Source organism: Mesoplodon bidens (genome assembly GCF_964165515.1).
Source record: "Mesoplodon bidens genome assembly, chromosome: 18".
NCBI classification, from domain to species: Eukaryota; Metazoa; Chordata; class Mammalia; order Artiodactyla; family Ziphiidae; genus Mesoplodon; species Mesoplodon bidens.
This window is the reverse complement of record NC_138175.1, coordinates 15,080,969-15,094,580: the sequence shown is the minus strand read 5'-3', so window position 1 is coordinate 15,094,580 and position 13,612 is coordinate 15,080,969. Positions and strand designations below refer to the sequence as shown.

Genomic DNA, 13,612 nt, shown 5'->3' with positions numbered 1-13,612 from the left:
TTGCTTTACAATGGTGTGTTAGTTTCTGCTTTATAACAAAGTGAATCAGTTATACATATACATATGTCCCCATTTCTCTTCCCTCTTGCGTCTCCCTCCCTCCCGCCCTCCCTATCCCACCCCTCTAGGTGGTCACAAAGCAGCAAGCTGATCTCCCTGTGCTATGCAGCTGCTTCCCACTAGCTATCTATTTTACGTTTGGTAGTGTATATATGTCCATGTCACTGCCTCACTTTGTCCCAGCTTACCCTTCCCCCTCCCCGTATTCTCAAGTCCATTCTCTAGTAGGTCTGCATCTTTTTTTTTTTTGCAGTACACGGGCCTCTCACTGTTGTGCCCTCTCCCGTTGCGGAGCACAGGCTCCGGACGCGCAGGCTCTGGTGATACCTCATTGTAGTTTTGATTTGCATTTCTCTAATGATTAATGATGTTGAGCATTCTTTCATGTGTTTTTTGGCAATCTGTATATCTTCTTTGGAGAAATGTCTATTTAGACCTTCTGCCCATTTTTGGATTGGGTTGTTTGTTTTTTTATTATTGAGCTGCATGAGCTGCTTGTAAATTTTGGAGATTAATCCTTTGTCAGTTGCTTCGTTGGCAAATATTTTCTCCCATTCTGAGGGTTGCCTTTTCGTCTTGTTTATGGTTTCCTTTGCTGTGCAAAAGCTTTTAAGTTTCCTTAGGTCCCATTAGTTTATTTTTGTTTTTATTTCCATTTCTCTAGGAGGTGGGTCAAAAAGGGTCTTGCTGTGATTTATGTCATAGAGTGTTCTGCCTATGTTTTCCTCTAAGAGTTTGATAGTTTCTGGCCTTACATTCAGGTCTTTAATCCATTTTGAGCTTATTTTTGTGTATGGTGTTAGGGAGTGTTCTAATTTCATTTTTTTACATGTAGCTGCCCAGTTTTCCCAGCACCACTTATTGAAGAGGCTGTCCTTTCTCCACTGTACATTCCTGCCTCCTTTATCAAAGATAAGGTGACCATATGTGGGTGGCCTTATCTCTGGGCTTTCTATCCTGTTCCATTGATCTATATTTCTGTTTTTGTGCCAGTACCATACTGTCTTGATTACTGTAGCTTTATAGTATATAGTCTGAAGTCAGGGAGCCTGATTCCTCCAGCTCCGTTTTTCTTTCTCAAGATTGCTTTGGCTGTTCATGGTCATTTGTGTTTCCATACAAATTGTGACATTTTTTGTTCTAGTCCTGTGAAAAAGGCCAGTGGTGGTTTGAAAAAATATGGAACGCTTCATGAATTTGAGTGTCATCCTTGTGCAGGGGCCATGCTAATCTTCTCTGTATTATTCCAATTTTAGTATATGTGCTGCCAAAGCGAGCACCAGCTTACTTTTTTTTTTTTTTTTAACTTTATTTATTTATTTATGGCTATGTTGGGTCTTCATTTCTGTGCAAGGGCTTTCTCTAGTTGTGGCAAGCAGGGACCACTCTTCATTGCGGTGCATGGGCCTCTCACTATCGCGGCCTCTCTTGTTGTGGAGCACAGGCTCCAGATGTGCAGGCTCAGTAATTGGCTCACGGGCCCAGTTGCTCCGCGGCATGTGGGATCTTCCCAGACCAGGGCTCGAACCCGTGTCCCCTGCATTGGCAGGCAGATTCTCAACCACTGCACCACCAGGGAAGCCCTCTAGCTTACTTTTTAAATTCAACTTTATAGACTTGAGATTTAACCACATAGCTCAAGTTCATTCATTTTCATTGATGTTTAGTATCATGGTTTTATATTTTCCATCTCTGTCAAGCTGTGCTATAGTCTATGTCTATATTCAGTTTCACTAACTTTCCAATTGATTGCATCTACTCTGCTGTCCAACCCATCCACTGAGGATTCAAGTTCAGTGTCTATATTTATGTGTAAAATTCTATTTAGTTCATTTTCATGTCTTTTTATAGAACATCATTTTTACTCAAGATTTTGATTTCTTCCTTTTATGCCTTTGTTGATGTTCAAACTTATCTTACATTCTGTTTTCTTATTAGCTCTATATCTTGGATCTTGCTTTTTGTCTCATCTGCTTAATCTCAATCAAAAAAATTTTTTGTTTGTTTTGTTTTGTTGTTTTAATTTTGTGTGCTTATCTATAGTGGAGTTTGCTTTTTCCGGGGATCCTCTGCTACCTGAATTGTGAACTCTGGTGTTTTTTTTGTGTCTAGCCAGGGAACAGTTTTATGTAATCAATGAAATTCTAACAAAATTCAGTGCTATATTTGCTGTGAGATTTGCTTAGATAAAAATATTGGCAAGGGCGTCCCTGGTGGCGCAGTGGTTGAGAGTCCGCCTGCAAATGCAGGGGACACGGGTTCGTGCCCCAGTCCAGGAAGATCCCACATGCCGCGGAGCGGCTAGGCCCGTGAGCCATGGCCGCTGAGCCTGTGCGTCCGGAGCCTGTGCTCCTCAATGGGAGAGGCCACAACAGTGAGAGGACTGCATACCGCTAAAAAAAAAAAAAAAAAAAAATTGGCAAATCCAGTTTTGGGTGTGGGTGTGGGGAAATAAATGGGTGTTCTTGTGCTCTGTTGTGACCATGAATTGATGATGAACTTTCTGGGTGGCAGTTTGCTAGAAGTGTATGTAATAAAATTTTAAATATGCTACCCCTTAGACTCAGAAATTCCACATCTACTAGAAATTTACTCTCAGGTAATAATAAAATTGTATTCAGAAATATACTTATGAGAGTATTTCTTATAGCTTTATATACAGTTTATATTAGTGATAAATTAGAAATGACCTAAATACCCATCAATAGGTGGATAGATAATCAATATCCATCAATAGGTGATTAGGTAAATTATTATAACTGCTGTGGAATACTGTACAGTCACTTAGAACAACATTGGGAATCACTGTTAATATGAAAAACGCATGCCTATACCTTGTTGACTGACAAGTAAGTTACGGGTGAGCATACAGAGTATGATACCTGTTTTGGGCCAGATTCTAACAGAAGCAGAGCCTGAGATGGGGATTCTTGTGCAAGTGATTAATTGAGTGTGCTTAGGAGATACAGGACCAGGGGAAAAGCTAGGCAAAGATGTGGTCTTAGCTGGGAACTAATTTCATATTGATCCAATGGGAATTATGGAGCTTGAATACATCTACTACAGTATTTTCTATAAAATTGAATTTATGGTCATGTAATATGCATATGAGCTTATATGCATGGAAAGATTTCTACAAAGGTATTTACCAAAATATTGTTTTCTCCTGTTTTCTGTGGGATTTCCAATAATATTTACATTGCTTGGTATACTTTAAAAAAAATTATTCCATAGGTCTTTTATTTGTATCTAACTTATCACATTTTTTTCAGTTTGTCTAACCACTTTTTTATAATGGTGCTGATATATATTTTTTATTTTTTTAATTTTTAAAAAATTATTCATTTTTTTATACAGCAGGTTCTTATTAGTTATCTATTTTATACATATTAGTGTGTATATGTCAATCCCAATCTCCCAATTCATCTAACCATCATTAACCCCCACCCCTGCTTTCCCCCTTTCATGTCCATATGTTTGTTTTCTACATGTGTCTCTGATTCTGCCTTGCAAACCAGTTCATCTGTACCATTTTTCTAGATTCCACATATATGCATTAATGTACAATATTTGTTTTTCTCTTTCTTACTTACGTCACTCTGTATGACAGTCTCTAGGTCCATCCACATCTCTACAGATGACCAGATTTTGTTCCTTTTTATGGCCGAGTAATATTCCATTGTGTATATGTACCACATCTTCTTTATCCATTCATCTGTCGATGGGTATTTAGGTTGCTTCCATGACCTGGCTATTGTAAATAGTGCTGCAATGAACATTGGGATGCATGTGTCTTTTTGAATTATGGTTTTCTCTGGGTATATGCCCAGCAGTGGGATTGCTAGGTCATATGGTAATTCTATTTTTAGTTTTTTAAGGAACCTCCATACTGTTCTCCACCATGGCTGTATCAATTTACATTCCCTGTTGTACTTTTTTATAGAATTTGAATTTTCTGTGTTTACATATTCTTTTAAAAGGATGTTTGTAAACTTTTGCTTTTTATTGATTTTAAACTTACTTACAGTAAAATTTACTCGTTTTTGGTTGTATAGGTCTATGAGCCTGGATAATTGCATAGTTATGCAATCACCACTACTGCAATCAAGATTCAGAACAGTTCTATCATCTCAATAAAACTCTCTGCTGCCCATTTGTAGTTAAATCCTCCCTTAACCCTTGACCTTGGAAATCACTGATATGGGAAACAATGTTATGGAATTAATGTGGGAAAGCTTCAGATACAATATAAATGACATCACTAGTGAAGCCACATAGGGGGAGAAATTGAAAACCATTAAGTTGTGGCTATTCCAAGTGTAAAGTGAAGGCTCTCCAGTATCCTAGTGTTATTTGGTCAACCTTCTCCTTTTTCTATTTTTTCTCCCCCTCAATATTCCTAAAGGACCACTAACTGGTAGCCAGGGCTCCCCTGCAGCTGAGATCCTGAGCCTCCAACAACAGGAATAGATTCCCTCAACCCCATCCATGGAAGCCAGGTACCACAGCCTCTCCATGGAAGATCTGTCCAGCCAGAAGCCCCCCAGAAAAGACCTTCTGTCTGTATCCAGAGCAATAAATTGGGCTGAAGAATTCTGCCTAGAGTCTAAGTCCCCTTTGTATTTTTCCTACTAGTTGAATTTGAGCTGAATTACAGAGCTTACAGTCCAGCCTCATCAGGGCCTGATAATTATCTGTCTAGGAAAAGTGTAACTGGAAGTGTTTGCAGAGCCCCAAGAGATGTTAAGGCCCTCAGTGACTGAGTTGAAGTAATGAGAACAGAGATAAAAGCCAGGGTCATACTGCAAAGGTGGCCAGAAAGCCGTCTAGGTTGCTGTGAGATCTCAGATATGTCTCCTTTTTCTAGGGTTCCGTTTCCTCGTTGAAATAATGGAGTGATTTTTTTTTTTCTTAAACAGGGCCGACTTTTGTGTATTTTTTTTTTTTTTTTTTTGCCGTGCTGGGTCTTAGTTGCAGTATGCAGGATCTAGTTCCCGGGCCCCCTGCTTTGGGAGTACGGAGTCTTAACTGCTGGACCACCAGGGAGGTCCTTGGAGTGATCTTTAGTTTATTTTTTTTTTATTATTTTTATTTTTTTATTTTTTTTATTTTTTTGCTGTACGCGGGCCTCTCACTGCTGTGGCCTCTCCCGTTGCGGAGCACAGGCTCCGGACACACAGGCTCCGCGGCCATGGCTCGCGGGCCCAGCCGCTGCGCGGCATGTGGGATCTTCCGGGATAGGGGCACGAACCCGTGTCCCCTGCATCGGCAGGCGGACTCTCAACCACTGCGCCACCAGGGAAGCCCTAGTTTATTTTTAAAATAAATTTATTTATTTATTTGTTTTTGGCTGTGTTGGGTCTTCGTTGCTCTGTACAGGCTTTCTCTAGTTGCGGCGAGCAGGGGCTACTCTTCGTTGTGGTGCGCGGGCTTCTCATTGCGGTGGCTTCTCTTGTTGCCGAGCATGGGCTCTAGGCGCGCGAGCGTCAGTAGTTGTGGTTCATGGGCTCTAGAGCTCAAGCTCATTAGTTGTGGCGCAGGGGTTTAGTTGCTCTGTGGCATGCCAGATCTTCCTGGACTAGGGTTCGAACTGGTGTCCCCTGCATTGGCAGGCGGATTCTTAACCACTGCGCGCCACCAGGGAAGTCCCTGGAGTGATCTTTAAATGAAGAAGGCATATCTCTGAACATTTTGTTGTCAGCCAAGAGCACTGCGACAGAATAAACATTGTCGATTTTGAAGTAGTCTGGATGCTAATTATGTGTGATGGAAAATTAAGAATATCTAAAGATTAATTTCTAGAGCGGTACTATCCAGAAGGCTGAATAAATGTATAGGTGATTCATATAAATGAGCTTGTGTGTATCTACAGTTACAGCTGTTTCCCGTTACAAAGAGTTATAAACAGTACTGCCTTGATCCAGCTGTTCTTTATCGTGACTGGGCCTTTTTAATAGCCTCCTAACTGCTTTCCTGCCCAGCTTAAATCCATTCTTCATACTGCAGTTGCAACTTGATTGACCTACAGCGAAATCTGACCCGATCCAATGCGCACAGCCAGCTTGACTGCAGTCAAATAAGAGAATTCCCAAATGCTAGCGCTCATCGAGGCTGGCCTTTGGCTTCCTCCGCCCCATACAAAATGCTGAAAGGCAGTGCCACCGTAGGCCACCGGGGAAAAAAAAAAGCAGCCTGCTCTTCGTAGGGGTTAGTCCGGGTGAAAGGGAGAGAACTCCCCAGAGAAGCGCGGGCGTACTAGAGGAGCGGAAGCGCAGGCTCCGCAAAGCGCGCCAGCTGGTGAAGTACTTCCGGAGCGCCGCCGCCCACCGTCGGAGGTGAGTGCAGGGTGAACAGGCGTTCCTGCTCCGCATTCCGGGCGGGCAGCGCCACAGATTCCCCCAGGCCACGGGGAGGCGGACCCGGGAGGGGGTCGGGCGGTGGCGCAGGGCCGCCTCGAGCGAGGAGGTCTGCGGGCAGTCCAGCCCTGCCCGGACTCCCTCAGCCCCCCGCCGCGGCCGCTTTGGAAGTGGAGCGGGGATGTGGACTGCCTTGGAAGGGGTGGCCCCGGTAACCGACACGCTACGGTTTAGAAAGTGACCTTATCGAGCGCCTACTGAGTGCAGTGTAGTTCCAGGTTCCGGGGACGCAACTGTGATTGAGACGGACGCGGGGACTCTTCAGCCTCACGGGAAGGTCGGTGTTAATCAAGTCTGATCATAACCTCTGCTCCTGCTCGTAGTAACCCCATTGTTTGGGGGCAGAAGACGATGTTCTTAACGTTCACGGGCCCTGTGTGACCTGGCATCTTGCTTTTGTTTACGTGTATTTTTTTGCTGTATTGTTTCACGCAGGAGAGAGCATTACTTAGTGGTTATGAATACAGATCTGTGGCCTAAGATAATTAATTAAACTTTCTAAGGCTCATTTCTTTGTTTTGGTCAAATGAGGACAACAGTGTTACACATCTCCTAGTACGTAGTAAAGTGCCCGAGTTCTGAGGCTGGCACATTGCAGGCCTTCAGTAAATGCCAGCTGTCGTTATTCGCAGCTAATACAGGTTTGCAGGTTTAAAGGAAAGGTATTGGCTGAGTTGGGCTCACTCTTGTGTCTCTTTGCTTCTTCTCTCAGCCCCTGCCCTTCATTGAGAGGGAGCCCAGGTGATGGCTGTCATCCCCCTGAGAGCCTGGCACAAGGTGAGCTTTGGATCCCTCAGATGTGCCTTCAAGAGATCTGATTTGAAGGAAATGGAGGATGAGAGGGGTGATTCTGACAGTCTTAGAGCCAAAGCAGTAGGAAGACCCCTGTTCACACATCCCTCATCCAACCCCCCTCCTCCCCCGGTGAGACTGGATGATAGTGAGAGGCTAAGCAGCAGAGACCCCAGGGCCCAGGAAGTGATGGCTGGAGATAGCTGGAGAGAATGTCCTGGGAAGCAAAAGTACAGCCTCCTGCATTCTGAGGATTTCTGCTCAGCCAGAGGATCTCCAAGTTCATTAGTTTCCCCCACAGAGGGATATGTGAGAACGAGGGACTCAGGCTAGTAGTGTGGGTCACAAGGTTCTTGGGAAGTGGGGGCAGGGGGACAGCAGGAGGAAGGCAAGAAAAGGGGGGCCTGTGCTGAAACCGCACAACTCAGATGGGACTTGAATCCAGCCAAAACCGAGACTGGGACTTGAACTCCCTGTTTTTTAATTGAGATCACACACCTGGTCTCAGGATTTAATGACACTCAGGTTCTTTATGTCTCCTCGAAGAAAGAATTCAGTGAGAGACAAAGTGATAGGTAAGAAGTGGATTTATTTGGAGAGGTACACATTCTATTAATGCAAGTTCCTGTGCCCAACGCACAGTGAGGCCAAACAAACTGAAACGTTGGAGTTTGGAGCAGAGGAAGGCCATGCAAGGAGACGATGTGGCTCATGCCCTAAAAGCCCCAAACTCCCCAAAGGGTTTCAGCAAAGCACTTTTAAAAGCTGGGTGAAGGGACTTCCCAGGTGGCGCAGTGGTTGAGAGTCTGCCTGCCAATGCAGGGCACATGGGTTCGTGCCCCGGTCCGGGAGGATCCCACATGCCACGGAGCGGCTGGGCCCGTGAGCCATGGCCGCTGAGCCTGCGCTTCCGGAGCCTGTGCTCTGCAATGGGAGAGGCCACAACAGTGAGAGGCCTGCGTACTGCCAAAACGAAACAAAACAAAACAAAACCGGGTGAGGGAGGGGTTGCAGGGTGTGTGGTCAGCTTGTGCACAGTTCTCTGATTGGCTGATGGTGTAGCAGGGTGGGGTCACAGGGCTAACTTTATCAGTCCTTAGGCTCCAGGAGGCCTGGGGTGGTGGAGTGGTTACATCTGCAAAACAACTCAGGAAATGTGCATCAAATGCTACTCTGTAGGTACTTAAGAGAGGAGCTAAAGCAGAGGATACGAGGGAAGGCCTGTCCCAGGAAGGCCCCATGGGGTCCTGCTGGGTTACAATTCCATAGACAGAAAGTGGTCCATCTCAAAGGGCGAGAGTGGCCCTAGGAGAAACACACTCCACAGAGACAGAGTGTGGGCCATCTCAGAAAGTGAGAGGCCCTAGGTTTCCCTGGTAGCACAGTGGTTAAGAATCCGCCTGCCAGTGCAGGGGACACAGGTTCGAGCCCTGGTCCGGGAAGATCCCACATGCCGCGGAGCGGCTAAGCCCATGCGCCACAACTACTGAGCCTGCGCTCCAGAGCCCGCGAACCACAACCACTGAGCCCACGCTCCTAGAGCCCATGCTCCACAACAAGAGAAGCCACCGCAATGAGAAGCCTGCACACCACAACAAAGAGTAGCCCCTGCTCACCACAACTAGAAGAAGCCCACACGCAGCAATGAAGACCCAACGCAGCCAAAAATAAATAAATAAAATAAAAAGAATCCGCCTGCCAATGCAGGGGACACGGGTTCGATCCCTGGCCTGGGAAGAGCCCACATGCTGCAGAGCAACTAAGCCCCTGTGCCACAACTACCGAGCCTGCGCTCTAGAGCCCGTGAGCCACAGCTACTGAAACCCGTGCACCTAGAGCCTGTGCTCCACAACAAGAGAAGCCACCACAATGAGAAGCCCGTGCACTGCAAGGAAGAGTAGCCCCTGCTCGCCACAACTAGAGGAAGCCTGTGCACAGCAATGAAGACCCAACACAGCCAAAAATAAAAACAAATTAGTTAATTAAAAAAAAAAAAGAAAGTGTCTCTAATCTTCTGACATTTGTTGCCTGTGGAGCTTAGGGTCAGGGTCTTGGGCTTAAGTTTGCTGTTGTGTGGTGATCCATTTAAGTGTTTTAACCCACAGAGTTGAGGTCAGGTTGGCATTTTCTATAGATCATTCTATGTGCTAGACAGAAGGTGGACTTGGAGGATGAGTCTGGAGTTAGGGACTGTTGCAGTGGTCCACAGGACAGTTGCTGAGGAACTGAAAAATGATATGGTAAGTAATGATGGAGAGTAGGAGTCAGATCCAAGAAATATTTAGGAGATAAAATTGGCAGGATTTGATTACTGATTGTGCGTCAGAACTGAGCAGTGACTAGGGAAATGGTTAAGAGGGAGGGATTCTCGGGTTTCTAGCCTAGGAGACCAGGCTGAAAGTTACAGGCTGAAAGGCTACTAACTCACTGAGACAAGGGATCAAAATCAGAACCAACATCATGTTTGAGCATTCGTTTCTCACCATTTGTTTCTCACGTACTGAGCAGTTGGTATGAATTTGGAGGAGCGAAGAAGCCAGTTTAGGAAGGGAGATGAGTTCCAAACTGGATTGTGGCTCATATGAATGAGGAACATAACTGGGGTGAAGGTTGTATCAGCTTAAAAGAAAAAAAAGCACAACGTAAGAGCTGTGAGTTGAGCTTATTCAGGGTTTTACTAAGGACTGTAGCGCAGGAGACAGCCTCTCGGCTCTGAAGAACTGTTCTGAAGAGATAAGGGAGGAGCCAGGATGTATATGAATTTTTTGCCATGGGGGAGAAAAAACAAAAACATGTCAAACATCAAAAGATTACTCCTAAACACAAAGAACAGACATCTTGAGTTAATGATTTTAGTGCTTTGCATGGGAAGATTGAAGAATTTGGGGTCATTGAAAAATTTCCTTAGATGTGTATCTTTACTAACTAGGGGTTGTATCCAGAGCACAGAAGATTCCTGTTTTTCTCCATCCTGAATTCCTCTCAGACGCTTTGTGGGTGGACGACTGCAGTGGCTAATGGCTTGATCCTTGTAAAACTGGAATGGCAGGCAACAATATTTTTTTCTTTAGTCATCAGGGCATCTGAGTTAGCCATGTGTGATGCCAGAACCTCATGAGACCTTGGAGTGAGGAGATGGGAGGATCATCACCACACAGGGAAGGCACCAAAGAGACCAGGGGATCAGATCATGGCACTGTATGGGAAGGGAGAGTTGGGCTGCTGGCAGGTTTGTTTGGCAGAGGACAGATTATGTGAGAGGCATAGAGACGGCCCGAGGAGCTACCTAGCAGCCGTTAGAATCAGGAAGCACCTTCTCCAAGGAAGACCATCCGGAGTTGAGTAGGCTGTTCAGAGGGGAATCTGCTGGAAGGGCTCAAGCAGAGGCTTCACAGCCCCCTTTTGTTGGAGGTGGGAGAGTGGGTGGCACAACAGAGTTTTAAGCATCAGGTGTGCTGGAGACAGAGGCCCACTTGGACAAACCATGGCTGTTCTCGACAGGTGGGTGTGAGGATTGGGGTAGAGCTTGCAGGTGTGGAAACAAAGCGGAGCTCAGGGAGCAGGATGGGCTGGCCAGGCCCTTGATCAGTGGGGTCAGTAGATCCTGACGTGTCACCAGTGAGAAGGGCAGTCAGAGGGCGATCATCTGCTTGTGGAGAGTCTGAAACTGGGAGGGTACATGCAAAAAGGAAGTGGGTTTGCTTCAGGAAGGTGAATTCACGAAAGACTTCCTCTGTTCCCATTTTCCTGTAATGTGACATGGCCACTTGTAATAGTAAATCTTGTGTGCAAGTAGAAGCTGCTCTGGTAGTGAAGGGAGTTTCAGATTTTATGGTTATAGGTGTAGCCATTCCTTAGCACTCGTGTCCATGCTCTATCACCCTTTCTTCATTTCCCACCTGTTGTCACAGTTCCCTCCCTCAGGCCCTCATACCGTCCCCTGTGCCCCACCCTCTGGCTCCAGGGCAGCAGGAACCTCTTGTCTCAGGGGGTGGTGACCTTCGAGGCCATGGCTGTGTACTTCACCCAGACAGAGTGAGACAGTCCCTACTGCACAGAGGGCCCTGTACAGGGAAGTGATGCTGACAAGTTATGGGACCTTGGTGTCCCTGGGTAAGGCCACTTTGCCTTTAGGAGTCAGACTCATAGGACAGGGGTAGGGTTGGATCAGGGCATGAATCTCATAACCTGTGTATTTCCAGGGACAAAAACTCCTAATCCCTCAGCCCCAGAGGATGTCAGGCTGGGAAGGAGGAAGAAGGAAGAAGCCTGAGGCTAGTTTGGGTCTAAGGAAAGTGCAGCTATTATGGTGGGGAAACACTCCCCATCATAAGAGGCTCCATGCAGGTCACAGTGGAAAAGAAGTATTTACTGTTGAAGTTCTCAGCTTCCTTCAACTCGTCCAGTGGTCTAAGGAAGCCTTCCACCATTGCTTCTCTGTGCTTGTGTGTATCACAGAGGATCTTGTTACAATACTCAAAGTGGCCTTTTAGGAGGAGGTCACAAGTGTTCAGTTTCCTTTTGATCAGAATCTCCTTGGGCTTCCTCACCCTCCACCCCACCTGTGTGGGCCTTATCCTTACTGGGCTGCTTTGGAGTTTCCTTCTCTTGACAGCAGACACAAGGCTACGAGGTGCCTTAAGAACACTCAAGTGAGACACCCCCCCCCCAACAGCCCTGTTTTCTCCCCACTTTTCAGGATACCCAGTTTGGAAACTTGCCCTGATCTCACTTTTAGAAGGAGGGTATTTGCCTTGGGGCCTGGAGACACAGGATGATCCACCTGCAGAGGGGACCCAAAACATCTGTAAAGGTAAGTGAAGCAGGTTTCAGACCAGCGGCCTGAATCCTTTGTCAGATACATGGTTTTCAAATTTTTGAGCACTTGCCATGTGCCAAAATGGCACTTCTTTAAGAAGCTCTGGAGGATAATAGTTAGAGACAGATGTAAAGAGCTAAAAAAGAGAGGATGTGTTAAGTGCTGTTGCTGGTGTATAGGCAGTGGGCTGTGGACAGCAGAAGGAAGGGTTAGAGTAATTCCCATTTAGAAGATCAAGTAACCTTCCTTTAGTGGCAGGACATTTCTTCTGAGTTCAACAGATAAGAATGGGTTGCACATGGGAAAAAAAAGGAAGGTAGTCTGGCTGGAGGAAGGGAATAGAAGATCCACTGCAATTTCTGGCATAATATCTGACAGAGACTAGTACCTGAAATATATAAACAACTTTCAAGACTCAATAGTAAAAACAATTCAGTTAAAAAATGCACAAAAGGTATGAACAGACATTACACCAAAGAGGATATACAGATAGCAAATACGTATGTGAAAAGATGTCCGACATCAGGGGAATGCAATTTAAAACCACAGTGAGCTGTCATACACACCTGTCACATATATCACATATATAATTGTGAAGAGCTTCATGGTTTAAAGTACTGGAAAATCTATTTAAGAATGGATATATTGGACTTCCCTGGTGGCGCAGTGGTTAAGAATCTGCCTGCCAATGCAGGGGACACGGGTTCGAGCCCTGGTCTGGGAAGATCCCACATGCCGCGGAGCAACTAAGTCCGTGCACCACAACTACTGAGCCTGCGCTCTAGACCCCACGAGCCACAACTCCTGAGCCCGTGTGCCACAACTACTGAAGCCCACGTGCCTAGAGCCTGTGCTCCACAAGAGAAGCCACTGCAATGAGAAACCCACGTACCGCAACAAAGAGTAGCCCCTGCTCGCCACAACTAGAGAAAGCCCACGCACAGCAACGAAGACCCAACGCAGCCAAAAATTAAATAAATAAATACATTTATTTTTTTAAAGAAAGGATATATTTTTTAAATAGACCTTTATTGGAGTATAATTGCTTCACAATACTGTGTTAGTTTCTGTTGTAAGAATGGATATTTTTGATAAACCCTGAGGCTGTGAGCCACGTGGCCAAGCAGTTCTCCTGGGTTCCCTTACCCAGCTGCTCTCTGCTCGGGCGCCCCCTTCCCGATAAAGTCTTTTGCTTTGTCAGCAAAAAAAAAAAAAAAAGAAAGAAAGAATGGATATTTCTGGGTCTCTCCTTCAAGCATTCATTCTTCTGACTTTCTTAGTAAGCATTCAAAAGCATAGGGCTTAGGACTGAAAACCTAATAAGATTTTCTTTTCTCTACTTCTGTACTGTTATCATGGTAGTCACTAGCTACATGTGCTTATTAAATTAAACTCTTAAGCACTTGAAGTGGGGCTGATTCAGATTGAGAGATGCTGTAAGTACCAGAGTTTGAAGACCTAGTATAAAAAAATGTAATTGAGGGGACTTACCTTGCAGTTCAGTGGTTAAGACTCTGCACTTCCA

At 45.5% G+C, this 13,612-nt stretch overlaps 1 protein-coding gene across 16 annotated transcripts in view; it reads left to right on the top strand.

Annotated features, from left to right (window-relative positions):
• ZNF19 (zinc finger protein 19) overlaps positions 1–13,612 on the top strand; it is a 134,627-nt gene that overhangs the window by 73,988 nt on the left and 47,027 nt on the right. For 8 of the 16 annotated variants that reach the window (XM_081216153.1, XM_081216154.1, XM_081216158.1 and 5 more), the window contains exons 1-3: positions 6,417–6,753; positions 7,189–7,253; positions 11,968–12,081. The gene's annotated coding sequence lies outside the window, so the exon portion shown is untranslated. The other 8 variants (XM_081216163.1, XM_081216160.1, XM_081216156.1 and 5 more) reach the window with 8 other exon arrangements.